This window comes from Triticum aestivum, chromosome 2B, assembly GCF_018294505.1.
Source record: "Triticum aestivum cultivar Chinese Spring chromosome 2B, IWGSC CS RefSeq v2.1, whole genome shotgun sequence".
Lineage (NCBI taxonomy): Eukaryota > Viridiplantae > Streptophyta > Magnoliopsida > Poales > Poaceae > Triticum > Triticum aestivum.
The window spans coordinates 6206093-6213962 of NC_057798.1; the positions used below are offsets into that span (position 1 = coordinate 6206093).

The following is a 7870-nucleotide window of genomic DNA, read 5'->3' on the forward strand; positions in this document are numbered from 1 at the left end:
AGCTCCACAATGCAGACCTTGCGCATCTGGCGCCAGTGGTCGCCGTAGGGGGCGAAGACGATGCCCCTGCCGCCACCGCCTCGGCGCTGGAGACTACCACGGCGTCGACCTCGCCTAGCTTCAGGTGCATCATTGGCCCATATCGGCGACACAGCTGCGTGATTTGCCGGTGTGGGACGAGGCTAACGACGTGGTGGAGGCTGCCGATTATCGGGAGTGTCCATGGCCCTGGCGGCAGCTGGTGCTTGTGTGGCTTGTTTTTGGCGCCGGCGCCGGCGAGCTTGAGAAGCCAAAGGGCAAGCGGCGTGCCTAGTGCAATGAAACACAAGCTGAACCACCCCTCCATGGCAGGCAGCTTTGCAAGTGCAGTGGTAGTGGTACTGATAACTTACATGTCTGGACTCTGCAGGTATATATAAATGTAAAAATTAAGTGAGTATACAGTATGAAAGTTTGGGCCGTTTTCTCTTGTCTGGCTACGAATATTGCAAATTGGTCTCAGCGATGGGGTTAGTACAAAAGGCATTACACGCAGAACCAATAGCGGAACCTGGATGCTCCTACATATTCTACGAAGATGTTTATCGGTCAAACCGCATAACAACATACATTGTTCCCTTTGAAATCGGTATGTTACTTGCCCGAGATTCGATCGTCGGTATCTCAATACCTAGTTCAATCTCGTTACCGGGAAGTCTCTTTACTCGTTCCGTAATACATCATCCCGCAACTAACTCATTAGTTACAATGCTTGCAAGGCTTATAGTGATGTGCATTACCGAGATGGCCCAGAGATACCTCTCCGACAATCGGAGTGACAAAACCTAGTCTCGAAATACACCAACCCAACAAGTACAAGAGCACCTTTATAATCACCAAGATACGTTGTGACGTTTGGTAGCACACAAACTGTTCCTCCGGTAAAAGGGAGTTGCATAATCTCATAGTTATAGGAACATGTATAAGTCATGAAGAAAGCAATAGTAGAATACTAAAACGATCAAGTGCTAAGCTAACGGAATGGGTCAAGTCAAACACATCATTCTCCTAATGATGTGATCCCGTTAATCAAATAACAACTCATGTTTATGGTTAGGAAACATAACCATCTTTGATCAATGAGCTAGTCAAATAGAGGTTTACTAGTGACTCTCCTATTCAAAATTTTAATATGCCAGGGTGTTTGGAAGCAAACACAAATTGACAAATTATCATGAATGTGGTATCGATAAAATTCAGTTTGTAAGAACCTTTTGAAAATCCAAATTTTGATGCTCCATGTTATTTTATAGGGAACAAACTGCCTAAGATTTTGGGACAAAAATTAGATCAAAGAGCGGTGCAGATATAGGCTATAGAGAGAGATGGGGTGCAGAAGCAAGGCTACTGTGTGAATATAGTGTACATGTTAGACTGAGAAAATATTTTTCAAAATAGTCACTTACCAAACCACCATCTAATGTTGACAACAAGTAAGCATCTGCACCACCTATCTCAATGCCTTCATGCATTTATCTATTTGTAAGGACAAAACATGGATTGGATCATATGTTTTGCAAAGTGACATTCTAGCAAATCTGCAATCAGTATATACATATAAGTAAGAAATCAATGAAATTAACACTTATAAAACAGAGGAATAATGGTAGACAGATAGGAACACATTTTAACATCTCGTACAAGCCTGTTGATTTATAAAGGATGATTAGTCGAGTATGTGTTGTTCCAAAAAATTATATTGTGTAGAGTGACATTTTTTTACAGAAGAAATGGACAATATACGCCCGCCTACTCCTCCCTGGGGATCTACCGGGCCCACCAGATGCTCTTGCGCTGGCTGGTAAGCACATACCTGCTCTCACTGATCATCCACACACTCTTCCTCTGCACCCATATCATCGACACGAGCATGTTGCGTTGAGTGTTATCTTTCTTCGGTTTGATCTCCTGCACAGGGAAAGAATACCACAACTGATCAGTGTACACCAGGCCAGCATTCTAAAAACAAAATGAAATGTGTTTTGACAAAAAGGAACTTATCCAACAACTCCAGTGCATGCTGGCATACATACCGTGAGCTTTTGAAGTGATGCTTATATGAAGCCACCTCCCTCCTCCGTCCCCAATTTTGCCATGAGGCCAATGATTAATCAAGCCGCCTCACTGTAATCAGAAGAAGTACTTTCAGTTGCAAGAGAAGAAGTATCTACAGCATAGGAAAGGAAGAAATCAAACTTTATCAAAATAATAACATGGAAGGCGACAAACAAAAGATATGGTTAAAAGCCAAATATGTCCAAGTAGGCAGCTGTGTCCTCTATGAAAAAACAAGTCAGACCTGGATATGTCCAATTTTAATATATCTCAGAGCCAAACAAACAAAATAAAACATCCATTTTTCCTTGTTACTGTCAATGCTGCATATTCGTACATTCTCCACTATCATGTAGGATCACTAATACGTAACACATGAGAGACGATGATCCTCGAATCCGATCTGATCACCAACTGTAAAAATAAATGAGCAGATAAGCATCGCAATCATGCAATAATCCATCAAACTTTAATTAGTACTCCCTCTGTTCCTAAATATAAGTCTTTGTAGAGATTTCACTATAAACCACATACGGATGTATATAGATGCATTTTAGAGTGCGGGTTCACTCATTTTGCTCCGTATGTAGTCCATAGTGGAATCTCTACAAAGACTTATATTTAGGAACGGAGGGAGTACGTAGGAGACATGTGGTCACCACAATCTGAGCATATACATGCGCGGATAAGTTATAAAAAGTATCTTGTTATGTTAAATCAAGGAAACCAGAAAGAAACATTTCTGGATGAGGTAATAAAGAATAGTTGAATGATGCAACATGGTGCACAACTACGTGTTTACATGGGAAAAATGAATAGATGGAAATGTATTCAGAATACAATAAGTTCAAGCCTGTGTATTAAAAGGGAACTCATATGCTCCTCGTGAGCATTGCTAGGGAATGTTTCAATGGATTTATGAAGAACTTTATCGTTTCTAAAAAAATACAAGCTTAGTTTGGAAAAACAAATATCAAAATTACCATTTAAAAGAATGCAAGCTTGTATTTTTTTCGAAAAGGGGGGACTCCCCGGCCTCTGCATAATTTTGATATAAATAAGCAAATAGGTTCAACAAGGTCTTATGGTCTGTAATGAAAGTAAAGAAAAGCTCACAAAGAGCCATAGAAAAATTACGACACTAGCCAAAAGACGCCACAACCGGCTGGCAAAAGAAAGATAGGTAAACTAATTGCCTATACTATTACATGACCGCCATCCAAACCGGTTGAAAATATCCCGTGCTACCATCTCCCACCGGATAGATCCAGTAACCAAATGCTCTCCGGCCTCCGTCGGAGTGAGTAGCGACCACATACGGATCAATGCAGTGGCTCGGAAGGTAACCTGCAAAAAATGAATATTTGTTGTTCTGTTAAAAACCAAATCATTTCTGCAGTTCCAGACTGCCCATAATAAAGTACATACTCCTACGCGGATGTGTCTCGCTGTTTCGGACTCTATCCCGTTAAGCCACGTTCCAAATAACGTGCTGATAGAACTCGGAGGAGTAATATTATAGGCAATGTGGACCATCCATCATAGAACCTTGGCCAACGGGCAATCAAGAAAAAGGTGTTTGATGGTTTCATCCTGATCACAGAAACTACACCTAGTAGGTCATGTCCAATTTTGCTTTACCAAATTGTCCTTGGTTAAATAACTCTTTTATGTACAAACCACATAAACACTTTAATTTTCAGAGGAACTTTGACTGCCCAAGCTTATTTGGAACTAGGAAGAGAGCTTGAATTAATAACATCAAGATACATTGATTTAACGGTAAACTCTCCAGACCTAGTAAGCCAAATGTGGTGAAGTTTGGACATTTTAGGAGCTGCCTGCAAAAAACAATCAGGCATGTGAGCAAGTTTGATGTTCTGCATTGTTCGGAGGTCATTTTGTCTTTTTTGACATGGCTCATCGAATGTCCAAACTTCACCAAATTTAGCACGGGCATTACGAACTCAAGCATCTTGCACAAAAGAATTCGGAAGCTATGTGGTGAAGCTTCTGGCAATATTGTTCTGGTTTATAGCACTATGGGTCTGGTTTGGTTTGTGATTGCATCTTCCTTCAAAAAGCATACAAGTTGTTTTTTCCGCCGGACGTATCTTTTAATACTAAAACATACATGCTCTTTTTCTGGCGGCTATGTGGCGAAGCTTCCGGCAGATAAGGTTTCTCTTTTCTGGCTGCTAGCTGAGTATGAAAGATTGCAAATTGGTCTCCCTGGGTTAGTGCAAAAGTCATTAGAAGCATCGAACTCCACTTTCTCCATTTCAAAGTAATTGAAGTTATTGTGTTTTCCCTTGTTAAATTTCTCTGTAGAAAAATTCATGAGCTAATACATACAACACGACCAAAGTACATTTGATGATGATAGTAAATTATGCCTGATAGCAAACCTAGGAATTTATATAATTTAGAGCAAAGAAAGAGGTCTAGTACTGTACACTATTTTTGTCTTCAGCAATCTAGCCGCCAATAATTTAAATTTTGTCATACTATCTCTAAATTTTGTCATCAACAATCTAGCCGCCACCAATTTAGTTCTGTACACCAATAAATCTCGACTTGTATATAGTTGCATACACTAGGAAGTTCATGAGTCAGCAGGTCCAGAGTTTTAACAGAACTTGTAGGTGGTCACATAAATATACCGGGTCTCACTCCAAGCTGCACTTGCGAACAGCTTGTATCCTGCCATGGAGGGCTGGTTAAGTTTGTCTATGCACGCTTGTGGCCCTCTGGTTTCGCAAGCTCTCTGGGGGCAAGAGAAAGCCACAGCTGCCTCCTGGGCCATGGACTCTTCCCTTCATCAGAAGCCTCCACCACGTCGCCAGCGTGCTCCCGCACCGCAAGATGATGGAGATGTGTCGCCGGCATGGGCCGCTGATGCACCTTATGCTCGGCGAGGTCCCAACGGTGATCGTCTCCAGCGCCGAGGCGGCGGCGCTGGTGATGAAGACCAACGACCTTGCCTTTGCTGGCCGGCCTCGCAGCGCGACGCTGGACATCTTCGGCTGCGGCGGGAGGGGCATCGTCTTCGCCCCCTACGGTGACCCATGGCGCCAGATGCGCAAGGTCTGCACCATGGAGCTCCTGAGCTCCAAGCAGGTGAGGCGTATGGACGGTATCAGGCCAGACCAGGTGGGCAGCCTTCTCCATTATGTCGCAGACGCGGCATCCATGGGTGCCGTCGTCAACGTCAGCGAGAAGATGATGGCGCTCAGCAACGACGTGGTGTCGCGGGCGGTGTTTGGCGGCAAGTTCCCGCAGCAGGAGGAGTACCTCCGGGAGCTGGATGAGGCGTTCGTGCTGCTAGGTGGTTTCTGCCTCGTCGACCTCTTCCCGTCATCGCGGCTGGTGCGGTGGCTATGCAAGGGAGAGCGCCACATGAGGAGGAGCTATGGCCACATCCAACGTATCAACGCCGACGTCATCGAGGGGCATAAGGCGGCGCGAGCTGCCACACAGGACGGTGCCTCCAGCACCGACGATGATGACTTGCTGGACGTGCTACTCAGGCTCCAGGAGAAGGACGCGTTCACATTCCCTATGACCACGGAGAGTATAGGTGCCGTCTTATTTGTGAGTAATTTTCTTTATGCTTCTTATTAATCTACCGATGTGATATCATATCTGCAAAGTTTTAATGCAAAAAAAGCTAGCTTCATCATTTCATAAATCTGTTAGTCTCAACTTGTTTCATAGATTTATAAACGTAAATTGTTGTGTCTGAAATTGATTATTTGTTGCGTACTACTACATATGCAGAAACAAAATATAAACATGCATACCACAACAATATTTTTCAGGACATATTTGCAGGTGCCACACAGACCACGGGAGTTGCCTTGGAGTGGGCAATGTCTGAGCTCGTCCGTCATCCCGAAGCCATGGCCAAAGCACAGATTGAGATCCGAGAGGTGCTAGGTCAAGGTCGAGCTGTGATTACTAATAGTGACCTCGCTGGACTCCATTACATGTGGATGATCATTAAGGAGGTTCTTAGACTGCATCCACCAGGTCCTTTGATCCCCCGTAGGGCCAGGGAAGACCGTAAAGTTATGGGTTTTGACATGCTTTAAGGCACCAATGTATACATTAATGCGTTTGCAGTTTTGAGGGATCCAAATTGTTGGGAAACTCCTGAAGAGTTTAAGCCTGAAAGGTTTGAGAACAATAACATGGATTACAATGGGACATACTTTGAATTCACCCCCTTCGGTGTTGGTCGGAGGCAGTGCCCTGGGATACTATTCGGCACGTCAACTATGGAGATCGCCTTGGCAAATCTTCTCTACCACTTCGACTGGGTGCTTCCTGGCAAGGCAAACCCGGAATTTTTGGACATGACCGAGAAATATGGGATCATCGTAGGAAGAAAATATGACCTACAATTGATACCTATTTCCCGTGGAGGTTTCCATGCCACATAGACATAGATGGATGTGCATTGCCACGTAGATATGTCTGTACTTTTGTTGATGTATACCAATATGTATCATTGCACCAATAAGAATAAAAGAACCTCGTTGAACTTGCAATATATTATGGTGGATGACACAAACTATTGAATGTACCAAAACACGAAGTTTGCACTTCTTAAATTGCCCCTGGTGACGATGGGTTAGTTACTGTATTGATGCATGTTGTATGGACCAAATTTCAAACTAGTTTCATGGTCTGATATCCTCCGTGTAAAATGCAAGGACTGACCTATAATTTCTTCTTATTTGTTTCTTTTGGGTCCTTTTGGAAGATGTACTGCTAGGTTTATCAAATTAGATCCGGTTCCTTTGGACCGACTTTGCTAACAGTAATGGCCTCGCCCAAGCATTCATGGGTGCGTCAAACGTGCAAGCAGCACTAGGTTACTGACTTGGCATGCTGTAGGCCAAATGTAGCTTGATGTTTTTCTACTCTCTGAGCTTTTGCACTGTTCAAATCTGGTTTAGTCTATTGACCAACATTTTCTCATAAAATAAACTGTTTTTTTTATTATGAATCAAAAGGAAATGTGCGCCCTACTCATAAGATTTCACAGAAAAACAATTATCTCAGTCACTCATTTTCTGAAAGGACTACGGTAATTGCATAGACCCAGCACTTGTTTTCTCTCTCTCTCTCTCTCTCTCTCTCTCTCATGTCTTGTTTAATTGCCCACCAAGCTGATAGCGCTGCTTAATACATCATGGGTAGACCACTAACAGACACTATGCTACCACTTATCATATTTTAATTCTATCTTTCTTTGTTTAGATCTATGGAAGAATGTGATTGCTAGGTTCGGTTGGTGGACATGGAACAAGATATCTATGGCCCTAACTCAAAGAAGGCGCATTCAAATATTTATGCTCTTCTTGTGTCAAAGCGCACCTATATTTCTCAACAAATTTATTATATCTTTTAGTTGCCACCGCAAATGACTATATGAATGGTGACTGCGGTGTCAATCTTAATACTATACTGTTGAGTGGTGACTGCCTTGTGATGTTTTCATCCGTATATCTAAATAAAACATTATAGTTGAATGTGACTCCGCCGGCTGCTAACAAAGCAACAAACATGAATGCATTAGCGCAATTATTGAGCAGATTGTCTTGAACTCTCATGCATCCCACCAGCATTCGTCCGGCTGCTAACATGCGCCATGCATGCATCTAATGCGTGTCACACCCACGAAGTACGTGCAAGATATACCTGATTACTATATGCATTGTCACGCCCATGATTGATCTGTGCCTTTCTGTAATCAAGCCATGCAATG

The 7870-nt window shown here is 42.9% G+C and overlaps 1 pseudogene; it reads left to right on the plus strand.

Annotated features, from left to right (window-relative positions):
- Window positions 1-4802: 4802 nt before the first annotated feature.
- LOC123047666 (zealexin A1 synthase-like) lies at window positions 4803-6539 on the plus strand (annotated as a pseudogene).
- The last annotated feature ends 1331 nt before the right edge of the window (window positions 6540-7870 follow it).